Raw genomic sequence first — 18,436 nt, forward strand, 5'->3', positions numbered from 1 at the left:
CCCAGAGGAACCCAGGAAGCCTGAACCCTCGCAGATGTCGGCAGCCATCTTGCCCCAACATGTGGAAATAGACTTTGGTGAGGGAAGTAACTTATGCTTTATGACCTGGTATTTGTAAGTGCCTACCCCAAATAAATACCCTTTATATAAACCAACCGATTTTTGGTATTTTGTGTTAACACCCCTTTGGCTGACTAGCACAGGTAGGATTCATTTTCTATTGCTTTGGTGATTGGCTAATGGTTTTAGCTTCGGTTTCTTTGTCTCTCTATCCTCCTCCCTCCTGGATGATGCATACGTTCTTCTGGTCTGCAGAACCCCAAGCAGCTGCTTTGGACATCTTCTGTTTCTACTCTGCTGTTTTTATAAAAGAGATGGTACATGTTGTAGCAGGTACCAGACCATCACTCCTTTTTTACGGCTGAATGATAGTCTGTTGTAAAGGGTATACAATGTTTTGTTTATATATTCATTGGTTAATGGGCACTTGGGTTGATTCCACCTTGTGGCTACTTTGAATAATGCTGTGATGAACATTGATGTGCTAATATTGAGTCCCTGCTTCCAGTTCTCTGCGGTATATATCTAGGAGTGGAATTATCATGTCATATGGTAATTCTGTGTATAACTGGAAGGATCACCTGTAGACCATCTAGGTCTGAGGGTTATTTTTGGGGAGAGGGTGCAGGTGGTTGAGTACTCTTAGAGTTCCTCAGAGTCTTAGTTGACGTACTCTTAATACTTGTGCAGCTTTGATTTTATATATTTCGGGAAGCAGACTTGGTTCAACAGACAGAGCATCTGCCTACCACATGGCCGTTTTTATCTAGAGTTTCAAATGTGTGACTAGAGTTTTTTGTGATATCTTGCCATCGTTTTCTTAATCTGTTTTCTCTGTAGTCACTTCCCATGTTATTCTGCATTTTATTTGCATCTTGCATTTTATTTGCATCTGCATTTTATTTGCATCTTGTATTTAATTGCTTTTAAAGAATCAGTTTTTAGTAATCACACTTTTAAAATTTCCTATTTCATGAATCATGTTATATTTATTTCCTTCTTTTTTTCTTTGTTACTTAAAGGTTTTTTTTTTAAGATTTATTTGTTATTTATTTCTCTCCCCTTCCCTGCCCCCCACCCCCAGTTGTCTGCTTTCTGTGTCCATTCGCTGTGTGTTCTTCTGTGTCTGCTTGTATTCTTGTCAGTGGCATGTGGAATCTGTATCTTGTTTTGTTGCATCATCTTGCTGTGTCAGCTCTCCGTGTGTGCGGTGCCATTCTTGGGTAGGCTGCACTTTTTTTTTTCTGCACTGGGCAGCTCTCCTTACGGGGTACACTCCTTGCCCATGGGGCTCCCCTACATGGGGGACACCCCTAAGTGGCACGATACTCCTTGTGTGCATCAGCACTGCGCATGGGCCAGCTCCATTCGGGTCAAGGAGGCCCTGGGTTTGAACCTTGGACCTCCCATGTGGTAGGCCAATGTCCTATCCGTTGGGCCAAATCCACTTCCCTTACCTTTCTTATTTCCTGGTAAATGTGTTTAAAGCTACATACTTTTCTTTAAAATGCTGCTTTTAACTGTGCTAACAAATTTTGACATGTAATATTTTTGTTATTCAATTCTAAATTTAAAAAATTATCCTTTTAACCTATGGGGTTTTAGGGATACATTATTTAGTTTCAGACACACAGGATTGTATTTCTAACAGCTTTTTTGAGATATTATTCAGAACCATAGAATTCGCCCATTTTAAGTATACAGTTCAATGATTTTTAGTTTATTTGCAGATATGTGTAACCATCACCACAGTTATATTAGCCCAAAAGGGTGCTGATGCAAAGTATCAGAAATATATTGGCTTTTATAAAGAGTATTTATTTGGCGTGGAAGCTTACAGTTACAAGACCCTAAAGAGTCCAATTCAATGTTACTTCCTACCAAACAGTTGCCACGTGTTGAAGCAAGATGACAGGCATGTCTGCGAGGGCTCAGCCTTCCTCTTCCTCTTCCTCTTGAGGCCCCATGGGCCCAGCTTCTTCTGATCTCAGCTGCAGGCTGGAGGGCTCGTTTCTTTCCAAGCTCAGCTGCTCTTTTCTCTTCACAAGGTCAGCCCTAGACTATCAGGCTCATCTCTCTTCCGGGGCCACAGGATTAAAGTTCATTCCTCTTCTGTGTCTGTGCTGCTCTCTCTTTTCCTCTGTATGTATCTTACTCTGTGTAACTGCTTCTGTGTTCTTGATTGAGTGTCCATGTATATAGTCCACCAAGGGGGCAGGGACTCAACCCTGCACGCTCTAATGACATGGTCGAATCAAAGCCCTAATCTTGATTTAATCAAGTAAACACGAAGCCTTTGAATTTAACACAATCAAAGGCATTACGCCCAGAAAAACAGACTCGTTTACAAACATAATCAGAAGCCAATTTCATAACATTTTTATTGCCCCCAAAAGAAACCTTATGTAAGCAGTGCCCTTCCTTATATTCCCCGTCTGCCCATTGTAGGCAACCACTAACTTCCTTTCTATCTCTATGGATTTGCCTATTCTGATCATTTCATATAAATGGCCTCATACGATATGTGGTCTTCTGTAACTGGCTTCTTTCACTTAGCATTCCAGGTTCATCCAGGTTTAGCATGTATCAATATTCATTCCTTGATATTGCTGAATAATGTTCCTTGGTGTTTTAGTTTGCTGAAGGCTGCTGGGAGCAAGATACTAGAAATGGGTTGGCTTTTACAATGGGAATTCATTAGATTAAAAGTTTACAGTTCTGAGGTTGTAAAAATGTTCAAATCAAGGCATCGGGTGAAATTCTCTCTTTGAAGGATGGCTGCCTGCGATCCTGGCCTCTTGCCGCATGGCCGGGCACGGTGGCGGCTCTGCTGCTCTCTGCCTTCTCTGGGCTTGCTTTCTCCCCGAGCTCAGCTGTGGGTGATCAGGCACATGGCAGGCACACTGGTGGCATCAGCTCCCCTCTCCCCTCTCTGCCTTCTTGCTCGTTCTGCTTCAGGCTGCTCCATCTGTGGCTTTTTTCTCTCCCAGGTTCATTAACTTCAACTTCTAGAGGCTTCTCTGTGTTGCTGTGGCTTTTTTCTTTGTTGGCAGCTCTTGATTCCTCCTTTATAAATAACTCCAGTAAGAGGATTAAGACCCCCTGGGTCCTGTCCTACTGAAGTGATCAGAAGGAAGTTCCCTCAACCCAATCTTATCAAAGGTTCATAATAGGTTCAATTTAAGAACATAATTTTCTGGGGTCCACATGAAAGACCCAAACCAATACACTTGATATGGACAGGCCCCTTTTGTTTCTCCATTTATCAGTTGAAGGACATTTGGTTTATTTCCACTTAAGGGCTATCACTAATACTGCTATGAACATTCATGTACAAGTTTATTTTTTATGTGGACCCATAAGACTGAAAGTTATGGTAACTCTGTATTTAACCATTTGAGGAACTTCCAGACTTTTCCAAGCAGCTGCACCATTTTACAGCCCTGCCAGCCCTGTATGAGGGACATTTCCCCATATCCATGCTGACATTTGTTATCATCTGACTTTTTTTTTTTAAGATTTATTTTTATTTATTTCTCTCCCCTTCCCCGCCCCAGTTGTCTGTTCTCTGTGTCCATTTGCTGTATGTTCTTCTGTGTCCGCTTCTATTCTTGTCAGCAGCACCGGGAATCTGTGTTTCTTTTTGTTGCATCATCTTGTGTGTCAGCTCTCCGTGTGTGCGACGCCATTCCCGGGTAGGCTGCACTTTTTTCGCACTGGGCGGCTCTCCTTACAGGGTGCACTCCTTGCACGTGGGGCTCCCCTATGCAGGGGACACCCCTGCATGTCACGGCATTCCTTGGGCACATCAGCACTGCCTGTGGGCCAGCTCCACATGGGTCAAGGGGGCCCTGGGTTTGAACCCTGGACCTCCCATGTGGTAGGCGAACGCTCTATCCATTGAGCCAAGTCCACTTCCCTCATCTGACTTTTTGATTCTTGCCATCCTTATGTGTGTGAATTAGCTCGTGGTTTTCATTTGCATTTTTTGAGCATCTTTTCATGTACTTATTGGCCATTTTTATATCTTCATTGGAGAAATGTCAATTCACATCCTTTGCCCATTTTTAATTGGATTATTTGTCTTTTTAATATTGAGCTGTAAGATTTCGGTATATACTGTATTCTGGAAACAAAACCCTTGTTAGATATATGCTGTGCAGATATTTTCTGCATTCTGTGAGCTGTCTTTTCACTTTCTTGTTGGTGTCCTTTGAAGCAGTAATTTTTTTTTTTTAGGCCCGGGCCTGGGGATTGAACCTGGGACCTTGTATGTGAGAAGCCAGTGCTCAACTGAGACTCATCGGCTCCCCCGAGTTTGTTTTTTTTCATTTGTTTGCTTGTTGTTTGTTTGTTTTTGTTTTGTTTTTAGGAGGCACCAGGGATCAAACCCAGGACTTCCCCTGAGGGAAGCAGGCGCTCAACGGCGTGAGCCACGTTTGCTCCCCATAGTAGTCATGCTTTTACGTGTTCTTTTGTTGCTCATGCTTTTTTTTTTCTTTCAGTTTTTCTTTTCTTTCTTTTTTTTTCAAATTCTACTCAGTTTATTCATTTTTAAAAAAAATATTACATTAAAAAAATAAGAGGTCCCCATTCACCCCCACCGCCCCCACCCCACCACTCCCCCCACAGCAACACTCTCCCCATCATCATGACACAGCCATTGTGTCTGGTGAGTACATCTCCGGGCATCGCTGCACCCCATGGCCTGTGGTCCACACCATAGCCCACACTCTCCCACCTTCCATCCAGTGGACCATGGGAGGACATACAATGTCTGGCAATTGTCCCTGCATGTTGCTCATGCTTTTGGTATGTAAGAATCCTTTGCTGAATCCAGGGTCACAAAGATTTATTCCATGTCTTCTAAGATTTATATGGTTTTAGTTCCTACACTAAGCTCTTTGATCCATTTTCACTTAATTTTTGTATGTGGTGTGAGGTCTGGGTCTAGCTTTATTCTTTTGCACGTGGATATGCAGTTTTCTCAGCACCATTTGTTGAAATGACAGTTCTTACCCCATAGAATTGTTTTGGAAGCCTTGTTGAAAATCAGTTGTCTGTAACTGTGAAGACTTTTTTTCTCCATTCTCAATTCTGTTTCAGTGACTTGTGTATTAGCCTCAGGCCAATATCACACTGCCTTGATTAGTATAAGTTTTTAGTAAGTTTTGAAATTGGGAACTGTGAGTTCTCTGACTTTGTTCTTTTTAAAGATTGTTTTGGCTATTCTGGTTCCATTTCATTTTCTCATGAATTTTAGGATCAGCTTTTCAGTTTACTCACAGGATTTTTTAAAACTTTCCTTTAGATATTAATTTCTAACTTTAATATATTGTGTTTGGAGCACACAGTCTGTAGTAGAATGGTCTTTTGGAGTTTACTGAGGCTTTCTTTATTGATTTAACACATGGTTTATGTATGTAAATGTTTAAAAAGAATTTGTATTCTTTGTTTTTGGGTGTAAACTTTTATCTCTTCAAAAAAGTTTCAGCTTATTAATAATATTCATATTTTAAACATTGCATTTGTAAGAAAAAATACAGAGAGATCCTGTTTTAGTTTCCAGGCTGCTAAAAGAAATACCATACTGTTGCCGCCTTTCTCCGCCCCTCCTCCCCTTCCAGCCCCCGGCACCCTTCCCGCCAGTCCTGCCCATATTACCAACCTACAATCTGCCCTCTTCCCCAGTAACTGCTTACGGCGTATTACCAGAGGTCTGCCCCCCCCAGTTTTAGCCAATCCGCAGCCACCCCTCCGCCCTGCTCTCCCCTTCATACTCCACCCCCTTCCCTGCCTATATAACCAAGTGTACTTCCGCAATAAAGCAGACCCGTTCTTGCGCTCAAGCGGTCTCCGTGGTTTTTCCCCAACCGCGCGTCCCCCACACCTGGAGAACCGGTGCTCCCTCTTGGGGCACCCCCCGCCGGTGGTTCGGCAGGAGCAAGCCCCCCCGACTCTTGGGCCTGAGCGAGGACGAAACCCTCTCGCTCAGCTACAACTGGCGCCCAACGTGGCGCCTCCTCCCCCGGCCCCTCTCTGCTGCTGCTGCTGCTGCTGCTGCGATCGTCCTCCTCTCCAGGTAGGGACCCCTCGCCCAGACGAGCCCCAAGGGACCCCTCGCCATTGTCCCGTCCCTATCCCGTCATGGGCGCCTCTTTGTCATTGCGTCAGGCGCCGCAAGTCAGAGCCCTCGCTGCCCTGCTCGATGCCAATGGAGTCCGCGTCTCCTTGCGGCAGCTCCAAAAGTACTGGGATCTCTTGCTCCCTTTTAATCCGTGGCTCGCCACCTGCCAACTCTGGAGCCCGGACACATACTCGTGACTCATAGATCAAGTCACCTCCGCCATGGAGCACGAGAAACGCACCTTCCCAGCAGGCCTCTTACCCGTTCTCGTTGCCATTCGCGCTTGTCTCCTTGGCGCCCCGACCGAGGCCGTTTATGAAGCTTCTCCTAAACGGCCTCTAGACTGTGATCCTGATGAGTCCGTCGACACTGACTCTCTGTCTAACCAACTTGCTGCTGCTCTCGAGCGCGAACCTCCCCGCCTGAGCTCCCCGCAGCAGACAGAAACCACCCCTGCCGCTCCCCAAGATGGCGGACTTCCGCCTTCTTCCCCCACTTCTGCCCAAGATGGCGCACATCCGACTTCTTCTCCACCAGTGTCCTCCTCCTCCCACCTCTACCCGCCTCTTCCTGCCCAGTTAGCATCCGGTTCGGGCCCGGAAACTGCATGGTCGCCATCTTCCGCTAAACCGGAAACGCCCCTCACGCCATTTTGTCCGCTGCCGGATGTGGCTGCTCCGCCATCTTGGCCGGCGCCCGGAAGGGTCCCGCCGCCATCTTGTTGTCGCCCGGAAGCCGCTAAGCCTCCATTTTCTCACCCGTGTTCTGCTTATCCCTTGCCGCCGCCGTACGGCAATAGCCCTTCACCTGCCTTGGCTGCTCCATCAGTCCCCGGTGCCACATCTTCTCAAACCCCCCAGCTGTATCCGCTGAATCCGCAGCCCACGCCGCAGCGACCCCAAACTTGGCTACCCTTTACAGCGGAAGAGGTCAGGACCCTCCGCAAAGCTGTAAAGGAAGACGGAATTGGCAGCCCTTATGCACAGCAACTACTTGAGGAGTTGGGGACCCAACTCGTTCTCCCATATGACTGGATTGCACTAGCCCATGCCATCCTGACACCGGGTCAATTTATTGAATGGCGCGCCCATTACCAAGCAGCTGTTGACCGGCAAATCGTGGAGAATGCCCAAGCTGGCGTCCTCGATCCCTCCGATGCATACACGGGGACCAACAATTATGCAGACCCTCGTTCTTACCTCCAAATTGACCCAGGGTTTTGGCACCGGGTAAAAGTCCTCGTCCAGCGGTCTTTCTCTCTAGTCTCTACCAAGCAGCCCACCAAGCTCGCGCAACTGCTTCAAGACTCTAATGAGACTTTCCCAGCATTTGTCGCCCGCGTCCTGGAAGCCTGTCAGCGGAAGATTTCCAGCAAGGATGCCCAGTTTGCGCTGGCCAAAGAACTTATCATAGACGGATGCCTTGCGCCATTCCGAGCCGTAGTCCTTCCCATACGTGATAAAGCTCTGCACGAGTGGGTCCTTGCTTGCCGCGACGTCGACCCGCAAGTCAAAACGCTCACCGCTGCCTTTGCGTCTGCCATGGCTGTTTCATCCACCTCCACTTCCGTCTGCTTTCGATGCGGCCAGCCCGGCCATTTTGTCCGCGAGTGCTCTCAGCCAGGCCCAGCGCCTCGCTCCGACCCGCCGTCTCGGCGACCAAGGGGCCCTTCTACGCCATGTCCACGTTGTGGGAAAGGATATCACTGGGCCCGTGACTGCCGTTCTGTCCAAAGTCCTCAGCAGCCTTTAAACTCCCAGCGGGGCAGGCCTCAGCCCCTCCCCCAAGAGGCCTCCAGAAGAGTTCCCAAGCCATAATGTGGACGATGCCCATCACGCACCGCCAGAGACCCTCATTGGAGCTTAAAATCGATGGGCAATGGCTCGATGGGCTCCTGGATTCCGGCGCTGAAGTCTCCTGTGTTCCCTTCGAAGTCGCTGCGTTCAATCACTGGCCCCTAGAGACTGGCCCTCAAGTCATCGGCGCCACGGGAGCCGCTACCTCCTGGAAAACGTCCCAGCCTCTGCATTGGAGCAACCGGGAAGGCCACGAAGGCCAAATTCGCCCACTCGTCCTTTCGTCTGTCCAGACCATCTTGTGGGGGAGAGATGTCCTCAGCCAGTTAAAAGCCCGAATTACCACAGAGGCCTTCTCAACTGCGCTGCCCCCCCCCTACTAGGGGCCACTGCTCACATCTTAAGACCTGACCCTATTCCTCTGGAGTGGGACACAGAGGAGCCCATCTGGGTCGAGCAGTGGCCCTTGCCAGCTCACAAATTACAAGCTCTCTCCGCCCTCGTCCAAGAGCAGCTACAGGCAGGGCACATAGAGTCATCCACTAGTCCCTACAATTCACCAGTCTTTGTCATCAGCAAAAAGAGCACTGGCAAATACCGCCTTCTCCACGATCTCCGCGAGATCAACAAGCATATCAAACCAATGGGGTCACCTCAGCCAGGATGCCCGCACCCCACTGCAGTCCCCCAACATTTTCATGCAGCAACCATTGACATCAAGGACTGCTTTTTCTCTGTTCCTCTTCACCCGCGAGACTGTCCGCGATTTGCGTTTACAGTCCCACGCACCAACAACCAGGGCGCAGCGCTTCGATTCCAATGGCGAGTGCTACCGCAAGGTATGCGGAACAGCCCAACCATATGTCAGCTCTACGTTAACCATGCCATTGAGCCGCTACGCTCTAAATTCCATCCAGAGCAAACATACATCCTCCACTATATGGATGACCTTCTCTTAGCAGCGAGCTCCAGCGCGCTCCTCAATGACCTGCTCTCTTCAGTGATGACAAACCTTTCAAGCCTCGGACTTACCGTGCAATCAGACAAAATAAACCTCCAACCTCCTTTTCAATTCCTGGGCTTTCATTTTCATCACTTCATTCAGCCCACAAGCCCACAAATTCATGTCTCTCACAAGATGACGCTGACTGAACTCCAACAACTTTGCGGACAAATCAATTGGCTTCGCTCGGCGCTGCCCATCACAACAGCGCAGATGCAACCCCTCTTCGAGCTCTTGCAGACCAAAGACAGCCCACCAACTGCAGCCACCCGCAGCATCACCATCACTCCTGCTGCTCGAGAAGTCGTCCAGCAAGTTAGCGCCGCTCTGCAGCAGTGCCGCCTGGAGCGGTTCTCCCCTAACCTTCCAATTTTGGCTTTAGTTCTGCCAATGCCAATCACTCCCACAGGTCTCTTGTGGCAAGATGGCCCTCTCCTTTTTCTGCATACGTCAAAGAGCAAACTCCCAAAAATCTGCCCTTTTACAAGGGCCTGGATCGCGTTGGCCACTGACTTAGTACTTCTCTCCATACAAACGTATGGCATCCCGCCACACACCATTGTCTGGCCTTTAGATGCCAAGGAAATTACCTCCCTCATCATGAACAATGCCCAAATGCAGAGCCTGGTAGAGCTCTTTCGCAGCTCCTTTGACAACCACTATCCTCATCACCGATTGCTGCAGGGAATGTCTCAATTGGCGTTTTCCAACCCGTTCCATCCACTGCCCGCGCGGAACCCAATCCCCTCAGCCATCACTGCCTTCACAGATGCCTCAAAAACGGCATTTGCAGCCATTATATACACTCCTGGAAATCCTGAGCCACAGCAACTGCTGTTCGCAAATGACTTCTCTGTTCAAGTAGGTGAGCTTCTAGCTGTCACTGCAGTCCTCAATCTCCACCCAGACCAGCCTCTCAACATCTTTACTGACAGCCTATACACCCTTCAAGTGTGCCGCAGCCTCACGCTTGCCACTTTCTTACCGAGTGACTCAAACATTGACCGAGCGCTCGCCTTCGTACAGCGACTGCTTGAGGCGAGGCAGCAGCCTTGGTTCATTGCTCATATCAGAAGCCACTCTGGCCTACCAGGACCGCTGGCTCTAGGGAATGACCTCGCTGATGCTTCTGTGTCCAGCCGCCAGGTAAATCCAGTCCTCCTCCATGAAAGCCCTGCCGACGGGCCGCGACTTGGAGACTTTGTTAATCAAGCCAAGCTCCTGCATTCCCAATTCCACTTCTCTGCGCGGTCCATCCGGAAGCTCTTCCCCGACCTACCCATTGAAACTTGCAAACACCTTGTGCGCGCGTGCAGGACTTGCGCGCCATTGTTGCCACTTGGGCCTTTGCAGCCTCAGGGTGTTAACCCCCGCAGCCTCCGCCCAAACTCAAGGTGGCAATTAGATGTCACTCATGTCAGTGCATTTGGCCGCCTCAAATATCTTCATGTGGCAATTGACACCCTTTCACATCTGTGCTATGCAGTCCCTCTTACGGGGGAAATTGCTAAACACTGCGTCCAGGTGCTTCGCCAAGCTATTTTGTTCATGGGAATTCCATGGGATCTCAAGACAGACAACGGACCAGCATATCACAGTGCCGCCTTCGCCAGCTTCGTGCAGATGTATCACATCACGCATCATTTTGGCATTCCATACAATCCACAGGGGCAAGGAATCGTTGAGCGCACTCACCAACAGCTCAAGCTACTCATTCAAAAAGAAAGGGCCTCCTCTCCCCACAAGGCCCCCGCCGACGTCGTGACTGCCTGCCTCATTCATCACAATCTCCTAACCTTCAATGACCATGGACTCTCCCCCACCCATAAACACTGGGGACCCATGTGGCAGCCCTCGCAAGTTCCCCTCGTCCATTGGAAAGACCCTGCCACAAATCGTTGGCAAGATCCAGCTCCCCTCCTAGCACAGGGGAGGGGCTTTGCTTGCGTCTTTCCAGATTCTGAGCCGCAGCCGCTCTGGGTTCCTGGGCGTTGCATTCGGCCCGCCACTGAACCACTAGTTCCACCGAACGATCAGCACCCTACGCCTTCGGTGAGAGATAACATTGACAGTGGATACGGCCCGGAGGTCGCCCCGTTCACCCGGATCCAGCACCAGCCATCATCAAGATGCCGCACCGTCAGATGATGCCTCTACACAGCCTCGCAGCCGTTCTCTTCGTCCTGGCTTCCCTCGCTCTCCCAGCCGCTGCCAACCCGAGTCACCAGCCCTTCAATTGGACCCTCTCCCTCTGGCAACAAAAAAGGCTCCTCGCCTCGAACGTAACCGCCTCCGCCCCCTCTTTCACTACTGATGTCGCCAACCTCACTGGACTCACGAACCTTCCGTCTTATGAGTGGGGGGGACACAACCCCGCTGCCACAGGTTTCTACATGTGCCCATCCTCCGCCAGAGGATGCCATGACCCAGCGCACTATTACTGTCCTTCCTGGGGGTGCGAAACCATCGCCCACGGATGGTCCAGCGCCCCTAACAAAGACCCATCTAAACTCCTCTCACCCCAACCTCACCAAAAGCTGTTGGCTCTGCCTGTCCCCCTCTCTTCCTATATATGAACCCGTCGCCACAAACCTCACCTTCAGCGAATCCTCCGAAAATTCTCCTACCGGATGCAACTGGAACACTTCCTCTGTTTCCCTAACCTTCCAATCTGTTTCCTCCCCAGGGCGCTGCGTTCATGCCCGCCAAGGTTCCCATCCCCTTATGCACGCCTGCTCTAACTACTCCTCTCCTAGCGCTTCCGCCAAATTCTTAATCCCCCATAACACCTCCCAGTGGCTTTGTACCTCCACGGGATTAACCCCCTGTCTCAACGTCGCCACCCTCAACGCCACTAATGAAACCTGTCTGCTTATTTTCCTCGCCCCACGAGTCCTTTTCCATGGAGATGATGAATTCTTTCTCTCTCTTCACACCCGCCACCTCTCTTCCCACTTTCAAAAAAGGGAGCCTGTTACTGCTGTCCTTACCGTCGCCACCCTTTTAGGTCTCGCTGGAGCAGGCACAGGGATCGCCGCCCTTGCTACGCAATCCGCCTCTCTCTCCTCCCTCCGGCAGGCGGTCGATCAAGATATTACCTATCTCCAAGAAGCTGTTGAGCATCTAAAAAACTCCCTTAACTCTCTCTCTGAGGTCGTTCTCCAGAACCGTCGCGACCTTGACCTACTCCTGCTCAAAGAAGGGGGGCTCTGCGCCGCCCTTGGAGAAGAATGTTGTGTATACGCCAATACCACCGGCCTCGCAGAAGATAGCCTACAAAAAGTCCCCGAAGGCCTGGAGCGACGCCAAAGAGAACGCGACAACACGAGCTACTCCTCTACACTCTTTCACTCTCTTCTCCCGTACCTGCTCCCATTCCTAAGCCCCCTTATCATTATCCTTTTAGCCTTCACCGTGGGCCCCTGGGCCATCAGGAGGATAGTCTGCCTTGCCAAAGACCAAGCCAATGCAGTGTTCAGCTCCTTTGTACAAGTCCACTACCAACGCCTCGCCACCGCTGAGTCCCCCCCCCAGCTGTCCACCATGCCCCTTCCGTCCGCGCCACCTACTCCAGACCGCACGCCTATAGCTTCTTGTCTTCCTCTCCTTACTTCTCCCCAACTACTCCTCCCCCTCGGGCGAGGGGTACAGGGGCATCACAGGCCCGTTTCGCTGGCAAGGCTCGGCGCGCACCAGGCGCCGGCGTGCGCCGACCCTAATGGCGGGCACATGCATCCTGGCCAGATGCTATGTTGTCCGCTCACGACCGGCCGGTCCTCGTGGTCTCCCCCCACCCCTCGTCTTATCCCCGTGCCCGTCCCTATAACCTCCTTTTCCTCCTACTCTTCCTCCTAATCCTTGTCTTTTGTTGCTGCGCACGCCGAGCCACCGTGCGCACCAAAACTTGTTGCTTCAATTTCTTTTTAAAACAAAAGGAACAATTGTTGCCGCCTTTCTCCGCCCCTCCTCCCCTTCCAGCCCCCGCCACCCTTCCCGCCAGTCCCGCCCATATTACCAACCTACAATCTGCCCTCTTCCCCAGTAACTGCTTACGGCGTATTACCAGAGGTCTGCCCCCCCCCCCCAGTTTTAGCCAATCCGCAGCCACCCCTCCGCCCTGCTCTCCCCTTCATACTCCACCCCCTTCCCTGCCTATATAACCAAGTGTACTTCCGCAATAAAGCAGACCCGTTCTTGCGCTCAAGCGGTCTCCGTGGTTTTTCCCCAACCGCGCATCCCCCACGCCTGGAGAACTGGTGCTCCCTCTTGGGGCACCCCCCGCCGGTGGTTCGGCAGGAGCAAGCCCCCCCGACTCTTGGGCCTGAGCGAGGACGAAACCCTCTCGCTCAGCTACACCATACAATGGATTGGCTTACAACAGGAGGATATTGGCTCACGGTTTCAGAAGCTGAAGGCTCACTTCTTCCTGGGCTCTTATCTTCTGGCTAGCTGACAATCTTTGGGGTTCCTTGGCTTTTCTGTCACATGGAATGCGCATGGTGGCTGTTGTGGGAAACTGGCTTACCTATTCCTTATTTTTAATGTTACACCTGTTCTATTGTAGACGTTGCAGTTGTTAGATGTTGCAGTAGTTCCCTATTATAGATGTTGCCGTTCTAATAGCAAACAGCTGCTTGGTAGTTTCCAATAAATATGATGTGGAAACTAGGGTCGAGGCTCTCAGTTCCAGAAGCCGTGAGTCCCCTGGTCCCACCTTTATCTCCTCTCTTGTGTCTCTCTCTCTGGACTTTATTTTGTAAAGTTTTACCTTGCCTTCCCTTTGAGCCAACATATTGTGAGCTGATTGCAGCAGGCGGCATCTTCTCCTATCTCTTCTGGGTTCAGTTGACTTCCAGCTTCTTCTTCCCCTATTTTTTTTTTCCCATGTCCAATTTCTTTTGCTTATGACTTCAGCCATATTGGTTTAAAGTCCACCCTCTTTCAGTTTGGACAAATCTCAACTAATAACATCTTCAACGGTCCTATTTACAAATGGGTTCTCACCCACAGGGGTTGGGTGCTTTGTCCAGTTCCCCCAATGGTAACATTGTCAAAATATAGTTAAACATGACAAGCAAGAATTGGCATTGATTCAATCCACAGCTCTTATTCAGATTTCCCCAGGTTTACTTGTATTCTTTGTGCACATGTTGTACAGTTTATCACCTTCGTTAGTATCCACCTCACGGTCAATGTACTGAACAGTTCCAAAACTTCATAAACATACCTCCCTCTTACCCTCTACCCCTTCCTCATTCTTTTTTTTTTTTTTAAAGATTTATTTATTTAATTCCCCCCCTCCCCCGGTTGTCTGTTCTCTGTGTCTATTTGCTACGTCTTGTTTCTTTGTCCGCTTCTGTTGTCGTCAGCAGCACGGGAAGTGTGGGCGGTGCCATTCCTGGGCAGGCTGCACTTTCTTTCGCGCTGTGCGGCTCTCCTTACGGGGTGCACTCTTTGCGCGTGGGGCTCCCCTACGCCGGGGACACCCCTGCGTGGCAGGGCACTCCTTGCGCGCATCAGCACTGCGCATGGGCCAGCTCCACACGGGTCAAGGAGGCCCGGGGTTTGAACCGCGGACCTCCCATGTTGTAGACGGACGCCCTAACCACTGGGCCAAGTCCGTTTCCCCCTTCCTTATTCTTAATCCTTGGCAACCCCTAGTCTGTCCTCCATTTCTAAAAATTTTCATTTTAATATGTTATGCAGGGAAGCAGATGTGGCTTAAGTGATTGGGCTCCCATAATGGGAGGCCCCAGGTTCGATTCCTAGGGCCTCCTGGTGAAGGCAAGCTGGCCTGTGCCATAGAGAGCTGATGGCCCATGCTGCGGAGAGCTGAGCTGGTGAAGCAAGATGACACAACAAAGGTGACTCAACAGAGGAGAGACAGTGAGAGATGCAGCAGACCAGGGAGCTGAGGTGGCTTAAGTGATTAGGTGCCTCTCTCCTACGTCAGAGGTCCCAGGATCAGTTCCCGGTGCCTCCTAAAGAGAAGACAAGAAAAGAAGACAAGGAGACTCAGAAGAACACTCAGTGAATGGATGCAGAGAGCAGACGGCAAGCACAGCCAGCAAGTGGGGGGGATAAATAAAAATAAAATAAATCTTAAAAAATTTACATATAAAAAAGGTTATAGATGGAATCACACAGTATTCCATTTTGAGAATGGCTTTTTCACTCAGCATGGTTCCATAGGGACTCGGCTGGGTTGCGTGAGTAGTGGTAGTTCCTTCCTTTTTACTGCTGAGTGCTTTCTGGGATGGATGTCCCACATTTTTGATTAACTGTTCACATGTTGAAGGACATCTGGGCAGATTCCAGTTTTGACTATTGCAAATAAAGCTGCTATGAACATTTGTGTGCAGGTTTATATATAAACCTAAGTTTTTATTTCTCTTTGAAAATACCCTGAGCCAAGGCAGTTTTTCCAAAAATTTTTTTCTTTATTAGAGAAGTTGTGGATTTATAGAACAATCATGCATAAAATATAGGATTCCCATGCACCACCCTATTATTAACACCTTTCGTTGGTGTGGAACATTTGTTTACAATTGATGATAGTATAGATTTATAATTATTCTAGTAACTATAATCCATGGTTTAACTTAGGGTTCACTGTGTAGTGTAGTTCCATGGATTTTTTAAAAACATTTTTGTTCTATTACTATATATGCAATCTAACATTTCCCCTTTTAATCATATTCAGATATATATTTCACTGCTATCAGTTGCATTCTCAATGATGTCCTACCCTCACTATCTTCCATCACCAAAACATTCCCATCATTCCAAAATATAAACCCTGTACATTTTAAGCCTTAACTTTCCATTCCCTCTCCCTACCCTGGCCCCTGGCAACCTAGATGCTAGAGTCTGACTCTGTGAGTTTACTTATTCTAATTATTTCAAATCAGTGAGATCATATAATATTTGTCCTTTTGTGTCTGGCTTATTTTACTCAACAAGTCGTCTTTAAGGTTTATCCATGTTGTATATATCAGGATTTCATTCCTTTTTGTAGCTGAATAATATTCCCTTGTATGTATATACCACATTTTACTTATCCATTTATCAGTCAATGGGCAGTGGGTTGCTTCCATCTTTTGGCAATTGTGAATAATGCCGCTCTGAACATTGATGTGCGAGTGTCTTTTTTTTGGTTCTTGTTTGCCTGTTGTATGTTTTAAAATCTTTATATTTTTACCTTTCTGGGTTTTTTAAAGTATATCTTTTGTACTAAACATATTTACCCTGCCCTACAAATATGAACTATTTTAGCAGTCTCAAATTCTAACCTTTTTCCTCTTTCCAGTGAGCAAGTTACTTTTTGTGCAGACTCCACTTTTCTGTATTTAGAAAGTAGCCCCAGTTAGGAAGTTAGGGTCAGTGTCGAGCCCCTTTCCTCAGGGACCACTGCCCTTGGCCCTGTTGCTCAGGGCCTGAAGATGTTACGATGTGGTGCCAAGCAGTTGGGTAGTTGCTTATGGCAGGAGGGAAAACTACTCCATCAAGGTCAGATACTGAAGTCTGTAATTTGTGTTTCTATAGATTGTGAGGTAGGGAGGTTGTCTGACTTATTTCCTCTGATGGATAGCTAATCATGTCAGCGTGTGTTAGTAAAACAATCACCCTTTCTCCACTGTACTGAAATGCTACTTCTATCATGTATTATATACCTGTATTTGTTCTTTTCCCAGCCCTTCTGGCTGGTCTCTATGAGGCAGCTGTGAGATTGGAGAGCTGTGCCATAGGTCCTCCTAGAAATGCTTGTCCCATTTAGTTGATGGGATCTTGAGATCCAGCACACACACTATTGCTATTGGAATATCCTGTTGGAAATAGGACTGCATGGAAACCGTGTCTAGCTTCCCCATCTTGCAAGTTCTTATTTGGAAAACAAGCCTTGGCAAGGTGGGAGTCTCCTCTGGACCCTTCTTTTCTTGTATTGTATGTTACCCAAGAATTTGAGTCATCCTGTAGGGCCTTGAGGAGAGGAGGATATCAGGATTGTGTGTGAAGGCTGCTGTCTGTTCTGAAAGTACTTCCAGTGATCATATTCTCTGGTCCATTCACAAATGTCTACCTGCACTCCTCCCAAGAGACATCAGAAGATCCAAGGACCCAGAAGAAACACCAAGGGTGATGGCAGCCTGCATACTGAGTCCCTAGTATGCAAGTTGAGTAGCTCAACTTCTGGGCCCTCAGAGTTCAGCCTCTTGGGCACCTCGTGTCTGACGTGTGAGCAGTACCCATGTCAGAACAGGAGGCTTGGGCATCCCAGGGAGCAACGTCAGATTTCCAAGTGGTTAGGTGTGCTCCTCCAGGTAAGGTCTTGTGACCTGCCTCCTGACTTGTGCTTCTGTCTCGCCCAGCAGCTGCTCTTGAGGCAGCCCAGTTCTTCTCATGGAGATGCTGAGCGGTCCCTACTCAGTGCACAGGCCTGGGGCAGCGATGCATACGTCCACCTTGGGGTACCAGATTGTCTGGGCTGAGGCATCCCTGGCCCTTTCGCCCATGTCCCTCATGAAGGGAATGCAGATATTTGTGGTGCATGAGGACTAGGCCAGGGAGGTAGTGGACCCCACTGCAAAAACCCTTTCTTCCCAGTTAACTCCTCAGCCATCCCATTCTTTTTATTTTATTTTATTTTATTTTATTGACTTTGTAATAATATTACATTAAAAATATATATGTGAGGTCCCATTCAACCCCACCCCCCCACCCCACCTCTTCCCCCCCCCCCCCCCCAGCAACACTCCCTCCCATCATCATGACACATCCATTGGATTTGGTAAGTACATCTTTGGGCATCTCTGCACCTCATAGTCAATGGTCCACATCATGGTCCATACTCTCCCCCATTCCATCCAGTGGGCCCTGTGAGGATATACAATGTCTGGTGATTGCCTCTGAAGCACCATCCAGGGCAGCTCCATGTCCCAAAGACGCCTCCACCTCTCATCTCTTCCTGCCTTTCCCCATACCCATCAGCCACCATGTCCACTTTTCCCAATCCAGTGCCACCTCTTCTATGTGGACCTTGGATTGGTTGTGTCCATTGCACCTCTATGTCAAGAGGAGGCTCAGATTCCACCTGGATGCTGGAGCCATCCCATTCTTGAGGGCTTCTGTTCTGGGAGGTTGGGGAGCCAGCATGCCAGGGGCCTGGCATCCGATTGCCTGGGTTTACTTCCTCCTGTGCCCCAGCCCTGTGGTCCCTGCAGGATTCTTGTGAACCCACACAGCAGCCCTTCACCTAGGAAGGCGCTTGATCGTGTGGTGAGTGGTGGGCATAGAGGCAAAGCCCCTGCTGCACATGAAAGCAGTGCTGGAGGGCTGCAGAAGAGCAGAAGCTGAAGCTTCCTGGTTGGCGTGGCGGCAGCGGCTTGCTGGATGTTGGTGCTGGCAGTGGTCATAGTGGGGCAGGGGCAGAGGACGATGAGGTAGTGGTGC

At 49.2% G+C, this 18,436-nt stretch overlaps 1 protein-coding gene across 15 annotated transcripts in view; it reads left to right on the top strand.

Annotated features, from left to right (window-relative positions):
- Positions 1-18,436, top strand: part of PPP6R2 (protein phosphatase 6 regulatory subunit 2) — a 139,944-nt gene that overhangs the window by 41,133 nt on the left and 80,375 nt on the right. The gene's annotated exons all lie outside the window — the stretch shown is intronic.

Source organism: Dasypus novemcinctus, chromosome 12, assembly GCF_030445035.2.
Source record: "Dasypus novemcinctus isolate mDasNov1 chromosome 12, mDasNov1.1.hap2, whole genome shotgun sequence".
NCBI classification, from domain to species: domain Eukaryota; kingdom Metazoa; phylum Chordata; class Mammalia; order Cingulata; family Dasypodidae; genus Dasypus; species Dasypus novemcinctus.